This window comes from Giraffa tippelskirchi, chromosome 4, assembly GCF_054371585.1.
Source record: "Giraffa tippelskirchi isolate mGirTip1 chromosome 4, T2T-mGirTip1v1.2.pri, whole genome shotgun sequence".
Classification (NCBI taxonomy): domain Eukaryota; kingdom Metazoa; phylum Chordata; class Mammalia; order Artiodactyla; family Giraffidae; genus Giraffa; species Giraffa tippelskirchi.
In genome coordinates, this window is record NC_137278.1 from 130,664,983 (window position 1) to 130,670,177 (window position 5,195).

The following is a 5,195-nucleotide window of genomic DNA, read 5'->3' on the forward strand; positions in this document are numbered from 1 at the left end:
AAGATGGCGGCAGGCATTTCTTGCCGGTTCCCGCCTCGCCGCGAGATCGTGGGCCTGCGGCCTAGGTAATGTGGTTTGCGAGGTGGGAGAGAGGGGAGCGGAAGGCAGTGGCGAGGCGCGCGGGGCGGCGGGGGAGGACTGTGCACGTGAAGTAGACTAGGAGCGATACGTGAGGGCTGGGAGGCTGCCGAGATACCTGGATGAGTCAGGCCTCCCCCTTGTTCTAGTTCCCGGACAGAAGCAGTATCTCGCCCTCAGCCAGGGTCTGGGGATTCGCTAACTGATGAGACCTTTCTGAACCAAATCTACACGCTTAGGCGGTACTGTAAGACTGTTGTGGTAAGAAGGGAGCTGCTAGAACCACTGGAGGGCGCTGCTAGCTCAGATTTCCAGGGCCAGGAAGGCTTCCAGAAGGAAGAGCATCTAAACTGAAGCGGGTAACCTGATGAAGGGAGACGTAAAGCAGAAGGCAGACAAGTACGGAGGTTGGGATCCGAGGCCAATTTCAGTTGTACACATTGATCTTACTATAGTTTTGTAGTAGTTTACCTTAAACTGGTCATCTTAGGGTGAGCTGATAGAATCAAATTTAAGGACCTACAAAGGTGAGGACAAAGCCTGACTGGAGATCATTGTACCTCACCACACACACACACACACACACACACACACACACACTGTACCTCACCCCAAACACACACACACTCTTTCTCTCTCTCTCTCTCTTCAGGCTCCAGCCTGAGAGATAATATTCCTTGCCCCATTGGAACACCGACATTGCAAACGCTGTGGTTGCAACATCATGGAAAGAGAGCGCAGATAAATGGCCTTAGTTAATCGATCCACTGAACAAGTAGATACTAACTTCACATTTTGTACCATACACCAAAATAAGTATCATATTAAGGGAGGTATGTTAAGACCTGGCGCTCCAAACCGGAGAACATTATACCTTGTCAAGTGGAGAAAATCAGGGGTCATTCACTTGAGGTTAATGAAGAAGGAAGTCCTGACACCCAAGCCTAGTATGAATTCAGATACGGAATTGGTGTCGGTGGTGGCAGTCTGGGAAGGCTGCCTGTAAGAGGAGGATGTGAGCTGGACTTAGAAGGGGAAGATCAAGGAGGGAGATGTAGTAAAGACAGACTAAGGCATGGATATGTATATCTATGTGTTTCTCCAGAGAAACAGAACTGATAAGATATACAGATGTGTTGTTTTACTCACTAAGTCATGTCTGACCCCTTTGTGATTCCATGGACTGTAGCCTGCCAGGCTCCTCTGTCCTTGGGATTTCCCAGAAAAGAATACTGGACTGGGTTGCTATTTCCTTCTCCAGGGGATCTTCCCAACCCAGGGATGGAACCCACATTTGATTCTGTACCACTGAGTCACCAAGGAAGCCCAATAGATATATAGAGAGATATAAGAAGAGATTTTTTATGGGAATTGGTTCACACAATCATGGAGGCTGAGAAGTCCCATGATATGCCATCTGCAAGCTGGAAAACTAGGAAAACCAGTATTATAATTCAGCCCCAAGCCAAAGGCCTGAGAACCAGAACCAGGAGCTGTTAAGTGGGAGGGCAGGAGAGATGGATGTCCCTACTCAAGAGTAAAGAGGTAGACATTGCCCTTCCCACACCTTTTTGTTCTGTTTGGGCCCTTAATGAATTGGATTGGATGATAGCTATCCACATTAGTGAGGGCAGATTTTTACTCAGTCTACCAGTTCAGATGTTAATCTCTTTCAGAAACTCTCTTATAGACACACCCAGAAATAATATTTTTCCAGTGACTTTGGTGTCTCTTAGCTCTATCAAATTGACACATAAAATTAACCACAGTAATGATAATACCTAGACAGCGTATTAAAAAGCAGAGACATCATTTTGCTGACAAAGGTCCATATAGTCAAAGCTAAGGTTTTTCCAGTAGTCATGTACAGATGTGGGAGTTGGACCATAAAGAAGGCTGAGTGCTGAAGAATTGATGCTTTTGAACTGTGGTGCTAGAGAAGACTCTTGAGAGTCCCTTGGACAGCAAGGAGATGAAACCAGTCAATCCTAAAGGAAATCAGTCCTGAATATTCATTGGAAGGACTGATGCTGAAGCTGAAGCTCCAATACTTTGGCTACCTGATGCGAAGAGCTGACTCATCAGAAAAGACCTTGATGCTGGGAAAGATTGAGGGCAGATGAGAAGGGGGAGACAGAGGATGAGCTGGTTGAATGGCATCATCAACTCAATGGACGTGAGTTTGAGCAAGCTCTGGGAGATGATGGACAGGGAAGCCTGGAGTGCTGAAGTCCATGTAGTTGCAAAGAGTGACTGAACAACAATGATAATACAGTGTGTGTTTGTAACTTTAGTCTTTTTTTTTTTTTTTTACTGTTTTCTGTTGTTTTACAGAGTCTAAAGAGGGAAACTATGTCTTAAAAATTTTAATCAGGGTGTATAAGAGAAAAACCAAAGTTGAAGGCTTCTTCCTGGTTTTGCGTTTGATTTGATTTTGTTTGGAGTTCAGGATCATGTATGGCTCTTCTTCCCTTTACAGAACAATTAAACTTTGGTTTCGGATATGCAATAGTAGCCTTGGACCCTGCTTTGTACTTAAGGGTGTAAGTATGCTCAGCATAATGAAGAGAAATTTTTCAGTGTACAAAGGAAGCTGGAGGAGAGAGAAGAAAGAAGCGAGCTGTCCAGCTACATGGCAGGCCAGGCTTGAGCCAAAAAGATGTCTGTGAGAGTTTCACTGTGGTAGGTTGACCCAGGGTTTTTATGAACAATGATGTGTAACGTTTGGTTTTACATTGTTTTATCATTGCTATATTGAACTGTACTAAAGTTTGCCTCTGTTAACCCAGCTACTTCGGTTAACAAGGGCACAGTGTGGGCTGTGGTAGTCTGGGAGGCTAGTCACATGGTGGGGATTGGAAGTAAGGGTCAGCAAAAGGACAGTGCCTAGCTCATGTCACCTCTGAGGTTGTCATGGTTGGCAGCATTAAATCTAAGGAGACTGTTAGTTGAGGCTTACAGGTTTAAGAAGTGGAAAGAGAACAGAAGTTCAGGGGTGAACTGAAATTCACTGGGAGGGAGGCAGGCGGTATTGGCAAAACACATTGCAGCACAAACTGACCCGACCCAGGAGCAGAAAAGGAAACAAATTTCCTGTTCCTCAAATAGTTTGGTAGAAGGTGATACCTGAAAGTGGGAAAACACAGTTGGGGTATGTTTCTCTGGGGAAGAGATGTGATCAGATTGGGTATGGCATTGTGAGCAGGGCAAGACGATGGGTCTTGCTGTGGCAAATAATAGAGATTTGACAGATTTCTTTTCAATATCCTGGTCAAAAATAGGTGCATGCAGCCAAGTCATGAACTGGCAATGAAAAGTACAGTGGACCAGTCAATACGTGCAAAGGTTCGAGCCCTGGAATGCCTTTGGTTTCTCTAGGTCTTGGTTCTTTTCTCCTGCATTGTTACTTCCTTTCTTTGTGGGATCACTCCAGTCAGCAGACAAATATCCTCTGGAGTGGTAGGCAGCTTCAAAAATAGCCTCTGTCCACACCCTTGGTAAGTCGCCTCCCCTTTAGAGTTGGCTGGATTTAGTGACACGCTTGTAGCAAATAGTGACAGAGGGAATGGGCTATGACTTCCAAGATTAGATTATAATAAGGTTGTGGCTTGTCTTTTTCTCTAGTTCTCTTGCTCTGAGGGAAGTTGGCTGCCATGTTGTGAGCTGCCCTATGGCCCCATGGAGTGTCCTCTGGTAGTAGTCAGTCTAACAGCCCACAAAGAAGCAAACCACATGCGTGAGCTAAGCAGCAGAACTTTACCAGATCAAACCTGCAGATGAAGCTACAGTTCTGGCTAAGACCCTAATAAATGCAACCTTATGAGAAACCTTAAGCCAGAGGCATCCCCTAAGCCACTCTGGAAACGAAATTCATGACCCACAGAAATTGTGAGATAACAAATATTTTTTGTTTTAAGATGCTTAGTTTTGGAATAATTTGTTGTAAAGCAGATAATGCATCTTGTTTCTCCTGTCTTTGAAAGAGGGTGAGGGCATTAATGCTGGGCCTGGGGTTGGATGCAGGGATATAGGATGGTAGAGTTGACTGGGTCTTGAGTTAGGGGAGATTTTATTCTTCCTAGTTTTCCCTTGTCCACGTGAGCTAGTGCTAGAAATCTTTTTAATAAGAATATTTTATTATGTAGACTATAAATAATAACAAAATAAATTTCTGTGTACCCACCACCTCATTCACTATTTTTGCTTGTTATGAAATATTTAATCCTTTTGAAAGAATATTTATGGTACAGCTTAAAGAATTAATATAAGGCCACCTATTGAAGAAAACGAACATTATTGTTACTTTGGAAATCCCCTGTGTACCCATCCCTGATTCTGTCCCTTTCTCTTTCCCTTAGAAAAAAACCAATATTCTAAATTTTATACTTACTATTCCATTGATTCTCTTTATATACCTGACTGTACAGTATGGCAGAAACTAACAACAGGTGACCATTTAAGGTTAAATTTAAATTAAAATTCAGTTTGTCAATCATGTTAGTCTTGTGGCTAGTGGTTACCATACTGAACAGCCAAGTTATAGAATATTTGCATCATTGCAAAGTTCTGTTGGACAGCAGTGCTCTAAACAATTTTAGTTTTGCATGTTTTTAAACTTTATAGCAATTGAATCAGATAGTTCATTTTCTTTTGTAGCTAGCTTTGTTTCTTTCAGTGTTAGGTTCCAAACATTCATTCATGTAGTTACCTGTAACTGTTGTCTTTCAGTCGCTCAGTCATGTCTGACTCTGCGACACCATAGACTGCAGCATACCAGGCTTCCCTGTCCTTCATCATCTCCTGGAGCTTGCTCAAACTCATGTCCATTCAGTTGATGATGCCATTCAACCATCTCGTCCTCTGTTGTCTCCTTCTCCTCCTGCCTTCTATCTTGCCCAGCATCAGGGTCTTTTCTAGTGAGTCGGCTCTTCACATAAGGTGGCCAAAGTATTGGAGTTTCAGCTTCAACATCAGTCCTTCCAATGAATATTAAGGGTTGATTTCCTAGGATCTCATTGCTGTCCAAGGGACTCTCAAGAATCTTCACCAGCACCACAGTTCGAAAGCATCAGTTCTTTGGCACTAGGTTTCTTTATGGCCCAACTCTCACATCCGTA

At 43.5% G+C, this 5,195-nt stretch overlaps 1 long non-coding RNA gene across 1 annotated transcript; it reads left to right on the plus strand.

The window, feature by feature from the left end:
- The first annotated feature begins 167 nt into the window (after window positions 1–167).
- Window positions 168–4,263, plus strand: LOC145546233 (uncharacterized). Its single transcript, XR_014082684.1, has 4 exons — window positions 168–339; window positions 2,558–2,760; window positions 3,360–3,575; window positions 3,703–4,263. It is a non-coding gene; the product is annotated as an uncharacterized LOC145546233 (long non-coding RNA).
- The last annotated feature ends 932 nt before the right edge of the window (window positions 4,264–5,195 follow it).